Below are 20,378 nucleotides of genomic sequence, written 5' to 3'. Positions count from 1 at the left end.
CTAGATTTTGTTAATGTGACCTTTAAAAGAAACAAAAACCACATTTGACATTTCGAAACAAATAAATTGATCCTTGAAAGTGATGTAAACTGATATCGAACTCAATTCATGGACAGTACTGTGTTAAACTTCTGTACGTTTTCCAGAAGTATCTCTTTATTTTGCACATTAGTCAATTTTTTTTTTAACAAAAACAAAAGTTAAATTACGACTGGGATTACGGACAGTAAAATTACAGTTCATTACTTTGTGTAACCCCCACGAGCATTCAGGAGAGCACGTACACGTTGAGGCATGCTGTTCACGAGATTTGGCAAGGTTTGGACAGGAATCGCTTGCCATGCAGCGACAATAGCCTGCTGCAATTCACGCACAGAGGTCGGCTGCTGGTCCAAGTGGTCGATTTGACGCATTAATTCTGCCTACAAATTCTCTATCGGATTCATATCCGGGGACATGGCAGGCCACTCCATATGCTCTACACTACAGTCAGCAAGAAAGTGTTGGATCATGCGAGCATGATGAGGCTATGCATTGTCATCTTGGAAGACAAAGTTTCCTCGAAAGGCTGCACAAGCAAATGGAAGCAATGTTTCTTCCAGAAGGGCCCTGTACTTGAACTGGTTCAGGTTTCCATTCAGAACAACCAGGACAGTTTTGCCCCCTGCATGAAAAGCAGCCAAAACGGTCACCCCACCACCTCCAGCTTGGACTCTTGGCACTATACAATCTTTGTTGTAGGCTTCATGCACTTGTCTGCACACTCGGACATGGCCATCTTGACGATAGACCAGAAATCTAGACTCGTCACTGAAGATCACGTGATTCCAGTGTCCTGGCTGCCATTGACGGTGCTCTCTGGCCCACTGTAATCGGCGCTGGCGGTGTTGTCTGGTCAGGCGAGGCTTTCTCAGGGGACGCCTGGCACGATAGCCTGCTTGAACCAGTCATTAGTTGACTAGCCTTCTGGATACAGGCACATTTGTCAGTTGCTGCCACTCAGCCCTAAGCCGATTAGCTGACTTGGTACGGCCATTGCGGACTAACCGGTGCAGCTGGCGATCATCCCTCCTTGTGGTTCTGCGGGGACGTCCTGGCCTCGGTATTGGAGTAGGGACACCCCTCTGAGCATTTCGTTTCAGGATCTTTGACACCTGACCTTGAGTGATGCCATACTGCCGAGCAATAGCACGCTGTTTCATGCCGTAATTTCGTAAAGCCACCACTCCATGACAAACAGCATTGTCGAGTTGACGGACCATCTCCAGAGGAAGCGGCAATAACTTTTGGAGACGTGCAGCAGTTGTTTTCCACTAATACAGAACGCAACAACCCTTGTATACCCGACTGTGAGGCCAATCATCAAATGCACCTGTCCGTACATTTTGCCACGTCACCTGTGATATAATCCTGTTGTTGACTTCTTGCTGCGACAGACAATCAGTGACATGGTTATTTTAACAAATAAATCACCAAAGTGTAAAAGAAACTCACCAGATTGATAAACTGAGTTAAGAAAGTAAACCCAAGTCAAGAAAAAAAAAAAATACCATATTAAATGCCAAGTCTGGTATATATATATATATATATATCTATATAAATAAAGGAGGAGTGTCTGTGTGTGTGTGTGTGTGTGTGTCTGTCTGGATGTCCGCTTATAACTCAAGAACTACACATCGGAGAAAAGTTTTAGACACAGATTCGGAATCAGCATAAAATTCCGGTGGTTATTGGCTACTTTTTATTTTAATATCAATGGTTTAAAAAACCGGGCCAGCTGCAATTCCATGGTGTAGTTTGTGGCGGCGCTATTGCCCCTTTCCGATCCCATGACGCATTGCGGTTCTGATTCGCGATAAGGTCTATGCGCTATCACCGACACTTTTCCACCTTTTCCATACCTTTTAATCAGATTTACCTTATCGTCCATCGTAACCACATTACACTTGGAAACACTAGCATTATCCTTCTTCGGACCCATGGCTAACACAGACACAGTAAAGGAATACTGTACGTCGCCTCTGTTTTGAATGAGAATCAGCGGTTGCGCGTACGTACAGTATATTGTACGTACATATTTATATATTTTTAATGTGCTTTTTATTGTATTTTAAATTGTTTTTTAGCTTCTTTTATTGTTAATTTATGAACTATTTTATTTATTTTAAATATATTTTTAAGGAAAACAAATGTTTTCACGTCCGTAGGAGTGACGTAATCTCGCACATAATGACGTTCGCTGCCCGGTCATGAAAGAAATTATGATTCTCTTGCCAAAGTGACATGAAGATCAGGCAGTAAACCTCCCAACTGAGTTTCTCAACAGTCGTCAGCCTCAAGGACTCCCAACACACAGGTTGATTCTCAAGGTGGGAGCACCAATCATGCTTCTAAGGAATCTTGATCCACCAAAGCTGTGTAATGGAACACGATTGACAATCCAGCAAATGATGCCGCATGTCCTAGAGGCAACCATCCTCTTAGGACAATACAGAGGAGAGAAAGTATTCATTCCAAGGATACCACCTATTCCACCTGACCTTCCATTCTCCTTCAAGAGGCTTCAGTTCCCCATCAGGCTATGTTTTGCTATGTCCATCAACAGGGCGCAGGGGCAATCAATGAAGGTTGTGGGCCTGAACTTCACAGAACAAGTGTTTGCCCATGGCCAGCTGTACGTGGGCTGCTCGAGGGTTGGAAAACCAAGCAATCTTTATGTCTTGGCACCACGTAAGAAAACCAGAAATGTTGTATACCCAGAGGTTTTGAGAAATTGAAAATTGAAAAAACGTCATATAGGAAATGTACTGTGATATTGCTCTAAAATATACATGTTCTTTTCATCATATATTTGTATTATTCTTATTCAACCCGGGCGAAGCCGGGTACCTCAGCTAGTATATATATATATATATATATATATATATATATATATATATTGTTACAGACACGACTTTGATGTTAAAGTGGGCCGAGCGGAATGGCCGTCGTGTCCGCACAAATTACCCGACTATACTCGACGTTGACGAAGTCGCGCGATGCTGGCTCAATAAGAAAAAGAAGACACCCGGCTGGATTACAATAACATAATACGACACCAGGGGTTCAGTTCTCAAGACCTCCGGAGGAGGTTATATTAAGGCGGAAGGTTAGATTACAACTACAAGAGGGACAGCATAGAAAGACAAGCACTTAGACACAATCTTATATTATTCCCAACAGACGACAGATAAACGGGACAAAGCTGACTCACACGGGGATTGATGGAAAGGACAGGCGGGTAGCGATGGCTCCAGGTGCACCTGGGCTCAAAGGTCAGAATCGACTCGGTCCGGTCCAGAGATGCGGGGAGGTCGCAGCGCTCGGATGGCGTCTTGTCTGCTCAAGCTGGGGGCGCATCTGACGTCACATCCGGCGCGGGGCCGCGTATATCCGGCGGGGAGTGACACGCCCTCGGCTCGTTAGCTCCGCCTCGTGGAATCGGCACGTTGCTTCTCATTGGGTGCGTGCGGGGGGTTTACCAGGCTCCGCCCTTGACGAGGAGCTGACAAGGAGCCCCTTCGTGGTAACCCCGTGGAGCGCATGGTCTATGGCGCTAATCGAGCCGGTGTGAGGACGCATCCTCCCCCGCTCCGCCGCCATCTCCTCTGTTGTTGTTGTAATTGTTGTTGTAGTTGTTGTTATTGTTGTTGTTTGGGGAAGAAGATGGGAGGAGGTATGGGAAAGGTCCTAAACTCACTACTGATGCCATATAATCACATTCTGGTGCAACGAAGAGTCATAATTAATGGAAACGAGGCCTTAACTGACATAGATTAAGAATAACTAGGAAGATGTCCGAAAGTTGTCTACGTGTGGTGCGGTGGACCTGGGCACGACATTTAATGGGGGAATAAGGGGAAGGTCGGCTCTACTGATTGTTATTTACATGCAATGGGACTAGGGAATGGGGGATTGGGGAAAGTTGGGGAGTATTGGAGAAAATAGGGGAATATTTACAAGCGGATATGGAGGCCAAATTCCATATTCGCAACATTGCACCCTTCTCTACCCTCGGGGCGTCCCGACCCGATAAATTTTTACCTACTTTAGTGTGGCACGCAATGTAGTTCCCTCTACTATTAACTCTACCCTGAGTGCGACAGTTTTACAGATATTCACAAATGAGTAAATATGTCCCCCTGCGACGTTGCACCCTTCTCCTCACAGAAACACACCCACAGGATAACCGAATCCGGAAAGAATTCTCAAACTAAACATACAGCCGGTAGGGAGCATTATTTACAAGACTACGCTGCTATTTACACTACGATCCAGGACCTGTTTTTGGAGGAACACATGCAGATGTTATGCATAGAGAGAGCGCGCTTGCCAACATCGATACACCAACCCACGAGTGCTCTGTGGCCGACGGCCTTTAATAACGTGCAGAGCACCCTTCCCGAGCATCAACAGCACCACCCCACCACCAATCGGTGCAGTCACCATTGTTCATTGGAATAAAAATAAATTCGACAACCCCTAACCCTGCAGGTGTCTCTTGCTCTTCTTGTGGTGCACTTGGTGTTAACTAAAAGTGGTTCACCTGTATGGCATAGGTGCCACGTTGACCCATAGGTCCATCCCCGGGTGGTGCTTGGCCGCAAACGAACTGCGGTCCATTGTGGGTGGCCACAAACATTGCGGTCCATATGGTGTATCGATCCCGGCAGCAAACAGCGAAAGTGCAGGCCCACAACTGCGCAGCCAGCACCTCTCTCTCCTCTCTCTCTACCCCAAAGCCAGATCCTCGGAGGTGGGAGACAAAAGAAGCAGACAAGTGAGTAAGGTGGTAAGGGCGCAAAAGTGCACGCAATGTAAGGTGATGCACACTGGGGGCACATGGGAACCAGGTGAGACAGGTACGTTCCTATCGTACGCCCCCCCCCCCACCAGGTAACCTACATGGCCCCTCCCTTACCCCTTACTGTATCCACAAAACACAACACTACCCATAAACATCTATTTTACAAATCCACAAACGTCCCTACTGTGTCTTCCCCGTTCCTCCCATAAACCAAATTCGTCTTCTCTCCCTCCTAACCAATCAAATTTGCCATTTTCAACTCTCATCAAAATTTGCCATCTCCAACTGAACATCAAAATTTGCCATTACCAATTCATCATCAGTCCCTCCTAGGGAGGGAGAGATGGAATCACCCCAATGTCTCATCCACGTCGTGATGCGTCTCACAAATCCTCACAGCAATCTCATTTCCTGCACAAAACAAAGAAAACACAGGTGTGGAGTCATCATCATCACGGGTAAGTGGCTGCGTATGGTGCGACAGGTTCATCAATCCTAACTATCGCCTAAATGACTTTAACAACTTTACACTACCCGGGGTCTTTCTCCGGCCAAACCATTGGCCCTCTTACACTATGGGTTCTAAAAACCAATTCCCATTGGCCAGACTGTGGTGCTCTTCAATTTGGGGTCTCACTCCCCCGATTCATCTCCCGGTGCCCTCGTACAATTTCTGGGCTGTGGCGTGTACCTCTCCCAGTGGGTCTACCCACCTGCACACCTCCACCACTGCGGTTGCCTCCGAGCTTACCTGCTCCTTACCCTAACCTAACTAACTGGGGCAGGCCCTCTGGCGCTCTCCCCACTCGGTGCCCTCTCTGGCACTGGGCTACCCGATCCACACCCGGGATCCTCAGGCACCCACTCACAACTACCGGCTCCCAGAGCCCACCTGCGGCCTCACCTGGCCGACATCCTCACAGTGGTGGAGTGCCCAACCAACTACACACACTAACAGGCTACACGCCCAGCCATTTCCACAACACTAATGCACCCATCCACAACACCATTCTGCAACCGCACCACAGATGCCAATATCCAACCACAATTTACCTGTACCCTCTACCTAACACTTACACTACCCGCCCCGGGTATCCGTGATGGGGGCCCACTCTTCCCCCATTCACACCTTCGCACCATGCACACCACTCCGTACCACTCACTCCAACTCTCTCCACACACCTGTACCTGCACACCTGTGCTCTCACACCTGGTGCCACCTGCACCCTTCTCTCCCCAAGCGCATTCGCGCTGATCCACACACTCATTACTCATACACTGCTCCACACACCTGTCCAGTTGCACACCTGTGCAATCACACCTGTTCAATCCTCACACACACGGCATCATCTCAGCTAACTACTCCCTTCTGAAACTTGCGCTTCCCAGTCGTCCCTTTAAACTATTGCGCTCCCACGTCATTATCATCCACACTAATCTACCTGCGTCCCCACTACAGGTATCAGTCACTAAATAACCTTAACGTTACCTAAGGTCATCTTCTCTAGATCCCTACACACAATATCCTAACCCACCCGGGCTAGTTTTCACTGCCATACACCCCATAAGCTATTGCTCCTTTGCCCCCCCATGGGAAGGATGGTGGATTTGCCATCCCACCACATCGGGGGTCTCTCACTACCAATTTTGCACATCAAATTTCAACAAATCAAAAATTTGGCCAATCACTGCCCATCATCTGCCAATCACTACTGCCAATCCCTTGCCAATCATCAAATTTTGTTTTTCTCTAATTTTGGGTCCAAAACACTAACCTCATCACCCAGTCTACTCACTACTGCCTCTCGGTGCGCCAATTCCTGTCCAAAGCCCGGCTTCGTAAAGCCAAGCAATGGATGCTGGTTGTTTTGTGCCAGCGGCTGGCTGCATCCTGCCTTCGGTGCAGGGAAGGAGGTTTACCCGGCCCGAGATCCCACGCATCACCTCGGCGTGGAGCCATCCAATGTCCCGATCTCGACCTGCCGGCACGTCTCAACAAAACGTGGTCGCCATAACGACCCTTCCTATCGGGCTGCCAGCTCCGCCTAGTGGAGCCTGGACGCGGCCGTTCAAAGCGAGGCCCGGCACGCACCGAGGGCCTGCTTCGGCTAAAAGTCGTTCTAAACTCTACCCCGTCTAACGTCGATGCTTCACCTGCATGCTTACATCCCGCAGCCCGTTCCTTGCTCACACATCCAGCCGTGCCCATGCTCCTCGTACCTTTCCTTACACACCCAGGTACACCCATTCCACTCACAGCCTTGGTCACACACCTGACCACCGAACACTTTGGCACACATTCGTTGCTCGCACACCTCACCAATACACCGCTTCGCGCCCCCTCCTCGGTCACCTCCTCTGTGACAATCACAGGTGTGCCCTCATTCGCACACCCAACCACGTGCCTCACCACCAACTCCAGCGTGCATTCCCACTCACGCTCTACCATTCCAGGTGTGCATCCTTTCATCCCAGGTGTACATCCTCGCTCACCTGTCACAACTAACTCACGCTCCATGTCACTCTCACTACTTTCACCTCCATTCCTGACAGCGCACTCACCCTTACTCTTGACAGCGCACTCTTTCCCCATGCACCTGTCCGTTACACACCTTTCTCGCGCACACTCTCCCGTTACACCCTCTGTAACACTCACCACAGGTGTGCATTCTTCCTTGCCTTTGACAGCGCACTCTTTCCCCATGCACCTGTCCGTCACACACCTTTCTCGCGCACACTCTCCCGTTACACCCTCTGTAACACTCACCACACCGCGCTTCCATGTGCCCCCTCGCACACGCGCTACGACCGACTCACTCTCGCCAGCACCCTCACTCCTTGGCACGCACTTTTTCCTCACACACCCCAGAGTCGGACTTTCTCGCACACCTCCTTTTTCGCACACCAGACCTGTCGCACACTTCACCAATGGCCTCTCACGAACACCCGGATCCAAACCAATCCCCAAGCTTCTTAAATCCCCTGGCGCATCATACGCACGACCATATTGGTCACCACTTACACCGGGTCCTCTTCCTCTTCGCTTCTCCTCCATCACCTGCGAATCCCTCATCCGGTTAATGAGCACATCACGATCCAAACACAGACTTTGGACCAATTCTTTTATCTCCTCTTTTATCTCTTTGTTATCCCCTCTCCGTCGCTTCTTAATTTCGCTCACCCCTTCTTCCACTTCTTCTAATTTGTGCGTCACCTCTTTTATTCCCCGGTACGTCTCCTCAAGCTCGTCCTCCAAGGCTACCTTGACCGTTTCCATGTGCGTCCTCACCTGCCGGTCCTTCGTCTCCATTACCTCTATCACCTCGTCCAACCTCGTTGTCAGTCCCTCACGTACCATCTGACATTCCCTCTTCGTCGCTACCAAGTCATCTTTTAGTTCTTTCTGTGTCGCCTTTAAACCTCCTAATACCGCAGTGTTCCTTTGAACCTGCTCCACTAACTCCGTCTGTCCCACCGTCAGCTGCTCCACCTCCTGCGTCAGGTCCTCTATGCCCCCTTGTAACTTTACAGTCCCCTTTCTCACCTCCTTCTCCATGTGCTCCTTACAGTGCCTCACCTCCTCGCGCACTCCTCCGACCTCCTCACTCACTCCTCTTCTGATCTCCTCTCCCATCACTTGCATCTCCTGCCCAGATGCCACCCTCATCTGCTCCATTTCCTCCCTGTGAGCATCCAGTTTGGTTTCTACCCCCATTCTGACCCCTTCTATCTGCTGCCCCATTTGGTTAACTTCCCTTTCCGCTTGGTCCCTCATGTCCCTCAATTTGCCTTCCATACTGTTTTCTAACCCCTCTAACCCATTTTTCACTCCCTCTATTTGATTCTCTTGAGCGGCCATTCTGTTTTCTACCCCCGTTAACCCATGTTTCACTCCCTCTATCTGATTCTCTTGAGCGGCCATTCTGTTTTCTACCCCCGTTAACCCATTCTTTACTTCTTTTATCCCGTTGTCTAACCCCTCAAATTTCTTTTCTAATCCCTCACCGGTACTCCTCATTTGGCCCTCTAATCGCCCACTATCAACCCTCATTTGGCCCTCCATCCTATCCATTTTTGCATTCAGTTGGGTCAAGAATAATCTGAGGTCAAACCCGGTTTGCCCAGCGTCCCCAGCCGCCACCGCAGGCTCGCCCTCCGCGGCGCCGCTATTTTGGGACCCTTCAACCACGTGAGCGAGCGCGCCATTTTGCGCGCCCGCTACTTCGTGCGTGACGGCGCTATTTTGCGAACCTGCCGCCCTCACTGCTTCGCTCTCCTCACGTCCCTCAATTTGGTCCTGGACCGACCCTGCTTCACTCTCCCCTACCGGACCCCAGCCGTCTTGATCCGCCATAGCGCGACTTGCAAAATTCGAGTTTCGTAAAACAAATCCAATTTTTTTTTTTTTCGTTATAATTTCGTCGAGCGCAGTACGCGCTCCGAATCGATTTTCCCTCCCAAAATTTGGGCCTAATAAATTTAGTCCCGGGTTCGAATCCCACTCCTGACACCAATTGTTACAGACACGACTTTGATGTTAAAGTGGGCCGAGCGGAATGGCCGTCGTGTCCGCACAAATTACCCGACTATACTCGACGTTGACGAAGTCGCGCGATGCTGGCTCAATAAGAAAAAGAAGACACCCGGCTGGATTACAATAACACAATACGACACCAGGGGTTCAGTTCTCAAGACCTCCGGAGGAGGTTATATTAAGGCGGAAGGTTAGATTACAACTACAAGAGGGACAGCATAGAAAGACAAGCACTTAGACACAATCTTATATTATTCCCAACAGACGACAGATAAACGGGACAAAGCTGACTCACACGGGGATTGATGGAAAGGACAGGCGGGTAGCGATGGCTCCAGGTGCACCTGGGCTCAAAGGTCAGAATCGACTCGGTCCGGTCCAGAGATGCGGGGAGGTCGCAGCGCTCGGATGGCGTCTTGTCTGCTCAAGCTGGGGGCGCATCTGACGTCACATCCGGCGCGGGGCCGCGTATATCCGGCGGGGAGTGACACGCCCTCGGCTCGTTAGCTCCGCCTCGTGGAATCGGCACGTTGCTTCTCATTGGGTGCGTGCGGGGGGTTTACCAGGCTCCGCCCTTGACGAGGAGCTGACAAGGAGCCCCTTCGTGGTAACCCCGTGGAGCGCATGGTCTATGGCGCTAATCGAGCCGGTGTGAGGACGCATCCTCCCCCGCTCCGCCGCCATCTCCTCTGTTGTTGTTGTAATTGTTGTTGTAGTTGTTGTTATTGTTGTTGTTTGGGGAAGAAGATGGGAGGAGGTATGGGAAAGGTCCTAAACTCACTACTGATGCCATATAATCACATTCTGGTGCAACGAAGAGTCATAATTAATGGAAACGAGGCCTTAACTGACATAGATTAAGAATAACTAGGAAGATGTCCGAAAGTTGTCTACGTGTGGTGCGGTGGACCTGGGCACGACATTTAATGGGGGAATAAGGGGAAGGTCGGCTCTACTGATTGTTATTTACATGCAATGGGACTAGGGAATGGGGGATTGGGGAAAGTTGGGGAGTATTGGAGAAAATAGGGGAATATTTACAAGCGGATATGGAGGCCAAATTCCATATTCGCAACAATATATATATATATATATATATATATATATATATATATATATATACAGTATATATCTATATATCTATATATATATATATATATATATATATATATATATATATATATATATATATATATATATATATATATATATATATATAAATAAATATATATATATATATAAATGAAGGTGTTGAAGTTGAAGGGTGTCGTTGTTTAAGTGTGTCGTTGAAGCTGAAGGGAAAGGTGCATGCTGCATGTGTGAGAAGTGTGATGATTTATGGGAGCGAGACATGGGTAATGAACGTAGAGCAGCAACGAAGGCTGGAAAGGGTGGAAATGCGAATGGTTCGGTGTATGTGCGGAGTATCGTTGAGAGAGAGGAAGACAAATTATGAATTGCGAAAGATGATGGGAATAGAGTCTGTGATGGATGCTGTGAAAAGGAACAGGTTGAGATGGTTTGGTCATGTGTTGAGGGAGGATGAAAGTGACTGGTTGAGTAGAGTGATGGAAATGAATGTACAAGGAAGTAGAGGACGGGTAAGACCGAGAAAGACTTGGCAAAAGATGGTGGAAGAAGAAATGCGGCAAGGGGGTTAACAAGGAGAGATGCAGAAAATAGGGCAAAATGGAGAGATTGTCATGGGGACATGGAAACACAAGAAAATGGCCTTAAAATGCATGAAGTTGTTGTTGTATATATATATATATACATATATATATATATATATATACATATAATATATATATATATATATATATATATATATATATATATATATATATATATATATATATATATATATATATACATATATACAGACTTGGCATTTAATATGGAATATTTTTTTTTTATTGACTTGGGTTTACTTTCTTAACTCAGTATATCAATCTGGTGAGTTTCTTTTACACTTTGGTGATTTATTTGTTAAAAGAACCATGTCACCGATTGTCTGTCACAGCAAGAAGTCAACAACAGGATTATATCACAGGTGGCGTGGCAAAATGTACGGACAGGTGCATTTGACGATTGGCTTCACAGTCGGGTATACAAGGGTTGTTGCGTTCTGTATTCGTGGAAAACAACTGCTGCACGTCTCCAAAAGATATTGCCGCTTCCACTGGAGATGGTCCGTCAACTCGACAATGCTGTTTGTCATGGAGTGGTGGCTTTACGAGATTACGGCATGAAAGAGCGTGCTATTGCTCGGCAGTATGGCATCACTCAAGGTCAGGTGTCAAAGATCCTGAAACGAAATGCTCTGAGGGGTGTCCCTAGTCCAATACCGAGGCCAGGACATCCCCGCAGAACCACAAGGAGGGATGATCGCCAGCTGCACCGGTTAGTCCGCAATGGCCGTACCAAGTCAGCTAATCGGCTTAGGGCTGAGTGGCAGAAACTGACAAATGTGCCTGTATCCAGAAGGCTAGTCAACCAACGACTGGTTCAAGCAGGCTATCGTGCCAGGCATCCCCTGAGAAAGCCAGGCCTGACCAGACAACACCGCCAGCGCCGATTGCAGTGGGCCAGAGAGCACCGTCAATGGCAGCCAGGACACTGGAATCATGTGATCTTCAGTGACGAGTCTAGATTTCTGGTCTATCGTCAAGATGGCCATGTCCGAGTGCGCAGACAAGTGCATGAAGCCTACAACGAAGATTACATAGTGCCAAGAGTCCAAGCTGGAGGTGGTGGGGTGACCGTTTGGGCTGCTTTTCATGCAGGGGGCAAAACTGACCTGGTTGTTCTGAATGGAAACCTGAACCAGTTCAAGTACCGGGCCATTCTGGAAGAAACATTGCTTCCATTTGCTCGTGCAGCCTTTCGAGGAAACTTTGTCTTCCAAGATGACAATGTACAGCCTCATCGTGCTCGCATGATCCAACACTTTCTTGCTGACCTTGGTGTAGAGCATATGGAGTGGACTGCCATGTCCCCGGATATAAATCCGACAGAGAACTTTTGGGCAGAATTAACGCGTCAAATCGACCACTTGGTCCGGCAGCCGAACCTCTGTGCATGAATTGCAGCAGGCTATTGTAACTGCATGGCAAGCGATTCCTGTCCAAACCTTGGCAAATCTCGTGAACAGCATGCCTCAACGTGTACGTGCTCTCCTGAATGCTCGTGGGGGTTACACGAAGTACTGAACTGTAATTTTACTGTTCGTAATCCCAGTCGTAATTTAACTTTTGTTTTTGTTAAAAAAAAATTTGGCTAATTTTTTTTTTTTTTTTTTTTGTATACAAGATCGAGGCTCGTGAAAGAGCGAACATTTATCACACAGAAAGACAAACCGACAAACCGACACATAACCGACAAACCGACACATAGAACAAATAACATCGGGAGCGGTAGACAAGATGGGGAGAGAGGGGGAAGGACACAAACACAACATTTTAGAGCAGGAACCGAGAGACATGGAGACATCGAGAGATCTGTGGGAGGGAGAGGGCTTTGGGGGGGAGGCATGGGAAAGGGGGTGGGAGAGGCATAAAACATATGGACACTGCCAGGACTACCAGGAAAGAAGTTGGAATTACAAACAAGGTGGATCTGGGGTGAATTCGTGGGGGTAGAAAAGATCAAGGTTTTGGATGGGGGAAGATAAGAGATGGTGGTGAACAGCTGTTTTAAAGACCTGGAGGGAGGAGTGGGATTGAAGGGAGTGTGGGAGTTTGTTCCAGAGGCGGGAGAAAAGAGGAATGAAGGAGTGAAGGTGAGCAGAGAGCCGAGATTTCGGCAGTTTAACCATCAGAGGCTTGCTGGCAGATCTTGTGCGACCTGTAGGAATATTTGGGGGACAGAGCACAGAGAGAGAGCTGGGGGAGCAAGGCCGGAGAGGAGTCGGTAGAAGACGGAAAGACCACCAACCTGCCTGCGGTGAGTGAGTGAGAGGCCCTTGGAGTAAGCTTCATCACGGGAGATTCGGGAGCAAATGTGCAAAATAATGTGCAAAATAAAGAGATACTTCTGGAAAAGTACAGAAGTTTAACACAGTACTGTCCATGAATTGAGTTCGATATCAGTTTACATCACTTTCAAGGATCAATTTATTTGTTTCGAAATGTCAAATGTGGTTTTTGTTTCTTTTAAAGGTCACTTTTACAAAATCTAGAATAATTTCAACATAATTCCAATGAACTTTTGGTTCTAAGACATCTTGAAAAGTAAGTTCACCCCCACAAAAAAATATTCCATATTAAATGCCAAGTCTGTTTGTATATATATATATATATATATATATATATATATATATATATATATATATATATATATATATAAAATTTTATATATACATATATATATATATATACACACATATATATATATATATATATATATATATATATATATATATATATATATATATAATTATAATTATATATATATATATATATTGTTGCGGATATGAGGATTGCATTTTTTTGATTGTGTGTATTGTGGTGGTAAATTGTTGTGTAACATTGGTTGGATATGGCCCCTCCTGCATCCGGAGTTGTGTAAAGATAAAAAGGGCGTCTCGGTAGTTATTCCATGAAACACCACATTGCAGGACCCGATAAAACCCTTGTTCAGTAGCTTATATCTTATTATGTGTTTTAGAGTAAGGCCTTGTCTTCCATTAAAATGACACTCCATTGCACCGAGTAAAAGAGATAGATTCCCTTCATTCCCATTCCCAAAAACCTCCATTTCCCCTTTCGTAATGGCCAAGCCTCAATTTGGCAAACCACTTCTCCAACCACTTCCAACCACTTCTCCACCACTTCAACCACTCCATCTTCAACCACCCCAACCACTCCAACAACTTCCTACCAGTTCTCAAACCACTTCTGACCAACTTAAGCATAAACACAAAAATCGACATTATCGTAAAAAACAATACACAAACCGCAGACATCATTACATACAGAACCGTTCCTCCATGGAAATACATACAGCTGAGGTTGAAAATAGTCAAACCAACAACAATAGAACTTCTACTACAACCAAACTTGTAGATCTACCTAAACTCGGGATCATCAATCTTTCCAATCATTCCCTCAGTGAGGCGGAAATAAACCTGCTCTCTAAGGGTTTAAAATTTTGCCCAATCGCTCCACAAATAGACCAATTACAATTGAAAGAGGATTTAAAAGATTTCTGTAGGCGAATGACATTAAAGGCACACTTTGCTAAAGTACACCCAGCACCATCAACGCCACAACAAACAACACCAACAACCACGCATACAATCACATACACTGATACTAATGCACCACAACTCACTTTACCTAAACCAAAAAGCACCTGGACACCACGTGTTGACAATCCATATCTACATGTCTATATGGAACAAGTGAGCAATGAAATTGAAAAGGTGGCACAAAAATATAATTGTTCCAGACATAAGGACAATCTTACAAAGGCAGAGCGACGAGCACTTCACAATCTCCAAAATAATGAAAAGATAGTCATAAAGCCAGCAGATGAAGGTACTGCCATTGTCATTATGTCGACTACCGATTACGTTGCAGAAGGTAATCGTCAACTACATCGTGATACTTACAAAGAGCTCCCATCCGACCCTACCCTTTTACATCTTGAAGAGGTTAAAACCGTAGTTGATTCTATTCGGGTGGATAAAACCATCAAATCTCGCTTGGTTCCGAAAGATCCTCATTGCCCTAACCTTTATTTTCTTCCTAAAATACACAAGGTAAACAATCCAGGTAGACCAATCGTATCTGTCTGCACATGTCCAACTGTTCTGATATCAAAATTTATTGACTGTCATTTACGTCCTCTCGTGTTGAATCTCTCCTCATACCTTACAGTATAAGACACAAGGACACAACCAGTTTTCTGACCCACATCCAAGGATTGAACAGAATATACTCACCTTTCAACTCCCAAACCATTTTAGTCACAGCAGATGTTACATCCCTCTACACTAATATTCCACATTCAGAAGGCCTGTCTGCATGCCGCAAAGCCCTCGATACACGACAAGTCCCAATGCCACCTACTCAAGACCTTATGCGCCTATTAGAACTGACACTCAAACTATTAGAACTGACACTCAAACTGAATAATTTCCAATTCAACGAACGACATTACATTCAAACTCAAGGTTCCGCTATGGGTACCCCTGTTGCACCATCGTGCGCTAACATCTTCATGGGAATGATAGAGGCCAAGATCAATGCACAACCTCATCACGGAATCTTGGAAAAAATCCTGGGTACGTTATATTGATGACATCCAGTTCATCTGGTCAAAATCCCCCCGTAGTCTCACCCAATTCCAAAATGAATTAAATTTGATTCATCCGACCATCAAGTTCACATTCGACAGCTCACAGTCCGAAGTTCACTTTCTAGACACATCACTCACGCTTCAAAATAACAGACTCGAAACAGAACTATACACCAAACCAACAGACACTCACTCTTACCTGCTCCCTTCTTTATCTCATCCTAAAACATACAATTGCAAGCATACCATACAGTCAAGCACTCAGAGTAAGACGCATTTGCTCAACAAAAATGGCAGAGGAAACCTCTCTCTGCCAATTAGAAACACACTTCATTGCAAGAAACTATGACCCTCACTCTGTGAAAGAAGCAATAACCCGAGCAAAACACATACCGAGAGCAGACCTTCTGACTTAGCACAAACCCAAACCTGCAACTAACCGTGTCCCACTGGTGACCACCTACTCTCCTACCCTCATCCCAATTGCCAAGTATTCTGAATAAGGCCCTTCCTCTCCTCCATCAATCAGAAACACTCCGGCACCACATTTCCTCAACCTCCACTAACATCATTTCGACGTGGTCGGACACTCAGGGACCTCTTGGTAAAAGCAAAGCACCCACAGCCCCAAAACAAAGAAACTAGGATCCCTGGCTTCTATAAATGCACAGCAAACAAAGATATTATTCACAAGCATTTACTAGAAGGAAACAAATTCTGTAGTTCTAGCACTGGACAAAAATTCCCCATCACCTCCTATATGAACTGCAAATCTACATGGGTCATAGACCTAATCACTTGCCAAAAGTGCAACAAACAATATGTTGGAAAAACTGAGAATACACTCTACACACGATTTAATAACACCTGGTCAGAAATCAATAACTTCCACACCAGTCAGGGCAAATCTCTACCTTACACGATACACTTTAATCAACCGGATCACTCTATAAATGACATTCGAATCTCTGCCATTGAATCAATTACAAATCGATCACACACCACGATTCTGAAACGTGAGTCCTTTTGGATACATAAACTTCGGACAAAAGTCCCTCATGGCATAAATTTTGATGACTAAAGCATGTTCCTACATCAACCCAATCAAATTGTTAACCGTAACCCATTCATTCACCCATTCATTCATTCATTCATTCATTCATTCATTCTACCTTTATATGTCATTTATATAAATATATAAATATATTATATGAATATAAATGGGATATGAATATATGCTTGTGTGTTTATGTATGTATATCTCTATATTTGTATATGCACGTGCACCGGAACTGTAACGCAAACGGTCACTTCCGTTGAACTTGGGGCCGGTGAGTGAACTTTGGCGTGGCTCTTCCTTTTGTATGCATGTTCTACACATATCACACATCTTACAGACACATCACTATACATACTTGACTGATATATATGCCTGCTGTTTTTGTAGACTCAGGGGAGACCTTTGTTGGTCGAAAGCTTGTCGACAATTAAAGATCGACGTCCTGAAGCTACGTCCGCGTCTTATTTAATCTAACGATTATTTTTATATATATATATATGTATATATATATATATGTATATATATATATATGTATATATATATATATATGTATATATATATATATGTATATGTATGTATATATATATATATATATATGTATATGTATATATATATATATGTATATGTATATATATATATATGTATATGTATATATATATATATGTATATGTATATATATATATATGTATATATATATTGGAAGAGAGCTTTTTTCAGACATGCAACTGGCTCGACCTGTGCGGCCGTAATGGGATTACGCAAAATCCGACGAAATTCCATTTTGGTCAGGACACGGTCGAATTCGCTGGATTCGAGATCACCATGGACAGTGTACGACCATGCCAAAGGTATCTCCAAGCGATACAGGACTTCCCCACACCAAAAACAATTACTGACATTCGCTCCTGGTTTGGGCTAGTCAATCAGGTAACATACTGCTTCAGCATGACCGAGAGGATGCGACCTTTTCGGGACCTCCTAAAACCATGCACCCCCTTCTACTGGGATGCAACACTACAATCCCTATTCGAAGAATCAAAACGACTCATCATATCTGAAGTCGCAAATGGGGTCCGGATCTTTGACAAGGAACGGACAACATGTCTCGCAACTGACTGGTCGAAGGATGGGATTGGCTTCTGGCTCCTCCAAAAACACTGCAGATGCCCTGGTGAAACCCCACAGTGCTGCCCCGATGGCTGGAAAATCACCCTTGCTGGAGGCCGCTTCACCCATGCAGCGGAGTCGCGCTATGCTCCGATAGAGGGTGAAGCTCTAGCAGTGGCAGACAGCCTGGAAAAAGTAAAGTATTTTGTGTTGGGATGCAAGAACCTGATTATTGCCGTCGATCACAAGCCCTTAATCAAGCTTCTTGGTGACAGACGATTAGAGGACATCCATAACACGCGGCTTGCCAACTTGAAAGAAAGGACCCTAGCATATCGTTTCCGAATTATCCACATCCCGGGAAAACGACACTGCGTACCAGATGCGATTTCACGACATCCGTCGGGTGCCAGACCATCGGAACGACTGCCACTGGTGGATGACATTTCCTCCATTATGGATGTGGCCACATCGACTACACTAAGACAGCACACCTTGACTGGGCTGTGGACCACAGATGACGACACTGGCATGGAAATGGCTATTTCTATGGCAGCCATCAAGACACTCGATTCTGTGCGGTCCGTCACTTGGGACGATGTTCGGGACGAAACAGCAAGTGACACTCAGATGCTGCAGTTACTCAATTCTATTGAGCAGGGTCTACCTGCCAGTCGGGACGATTTCCCCGTGTCCATTTTGGAATACTTTCCCTTCCGTGAACACCTCTACACTATTGATGGCATAGTGGTCTACAAGGGGAGGATTATCATCCCACCGAAGCTACGGAAGCTTGTCCTTGAGAATCTTCATGCTGCTCACCAAGGAGTCACGGCTATGACCACCCGGGCCAGCAGCTCGATCTTTTGGCCTGGAATCACTCCCCAGATTCATGAGATGCGCAATCGCTGCTCACACTGCAATCGGATGGCCCCATCGCAACCAAGCGCTCCACCTACAGCCTCAGCTGAACCTGCCTACCCTTTCCAGTACGTTTGTTCAGATTACTTTCATCACAAGGGTCGGAGTTATTTGGTCACCGTTGATCGTTACTCTAATTGGCCAATCATTCAGCTAACAACTGGCGGGGCACAAGGCCTAGTGAAATGTCTGCGGTCGAACTTCGCCACTTATGGTATCCCCGACGAATTGGCATCTGACTGTGGGCCAGAATTCACGGCACATGACACCCAAGACTTCTTGCGTCGGTGGGGCGTTAACCATCGGTTGTCATCCACTGCCTTCCCACACAGCAACTGTCGTGCCGAGATCGCAGTCAAAACATCGAAAAGAATGATCACCGATAACACTGGTTCCAATGGTGAACTAGACACTGATCGGTTCCAACGTGCAATACTCCAGTACCGGAATGCACCGGATCAGGACACTAGGTTGTCTCCAGCCATGATCATCTTCAAGAGGCCAGTCAAGGACTTCATACCCATCATCCCAGGCAGATACTTGCCATCGGACACCTGGCGGGAAACACGCAACAATCGTGAGGAAGCTTTGCGCATTCGGCATGCCAGGGAGATCGAAAGACTCTCTGAACACACGACAAAACTACCTCCACTGGCCGTCGGGGACCATGTCCGGATCCAGAACCAGACCGGCCTGGAACCACGAAAATGGGACCGGACCGGAACCGTGATTGAGGTAAAACAATTCGATCAATACGTTGTCAAGGTGGATGGCTCCGGAAGAATCACTCTCCGGAATCGTAAGTTCCTGCGACGTTTTACGCCTTTCAGCATGACAACTCCCACTACGACTGGCAAAAGTGGCATGCTGCCAACCGTTATGCCAAGTGTTATGCCAATCGTACCGAAATACTTAATGTCTGGTACCCAACCCATCGCCGCTCCAAGAGTCTGTCTCAATCCTGTTACCACTCCCCAGAAGGGTGAACCCCAACATGTCATTGCGCCGGGCTTACCATCACAGACACTCCGCTCCACCACCGCGATGACACCACCCGCGAGAGTCGCTAACCAACCACATGTGCAGACCACCGCCACACCTCCACGGTCACTGCCTATTTCTGCCCCCTTGACGGTTCGGGTGATGATGGACCAGCTGGAGGGGACTCCGGCGTCGGACAGGGCGATAGTGAACCACCCACCGGAGACTCCCACAATGGACCAGGAAATTACGAACTGCCCTCAGAGGACTCCGACGATTGATCGGGTGGTGACGGGCCGCCCGAAGCGAATTATCAAACCACCAGCCCGATTCAATTCAGAAGAATATCAATTATAAGCTCATGTGATCCTTTTTCTCGGTCTCCAGTTTCGTTCTATTCTGTGTCACAATTGAACGTTTTTGGGAAAGGGAGATAGACAACTCTTGTATGGTGCTGTTCTCTATTGCGTTCTCATCTTGTGTAATACTGCGCATTGTTATTTGCATATTCTGTATCTATTATCTTATTCTAATATCTACCATCGCTTTCTTTGTCTTGCAGATTGATTGTTCATCGTTGTTGCTAATAAACCTGCATTCAATTGATACATTCTTGTTTAGAGGCT

Source organism: Myxine glutinosa, chromosome 3 (assembly GCF_964187855.1).
Source record: "Myxine glutinosa chromosome 3, kmMyxGlut1.1, whole genome shotgun sequence".
In the NCBI taxonomy this organism is placed as follows: domain Eukaryota; kingdom Metazoa; phylum Chordata; class Myxini; order Myxiniformes; family Myxinidae; genus Myxine; species Myxine glutinosa.
Note: the sequence above shows the minus strand (reverse complement) of the source record.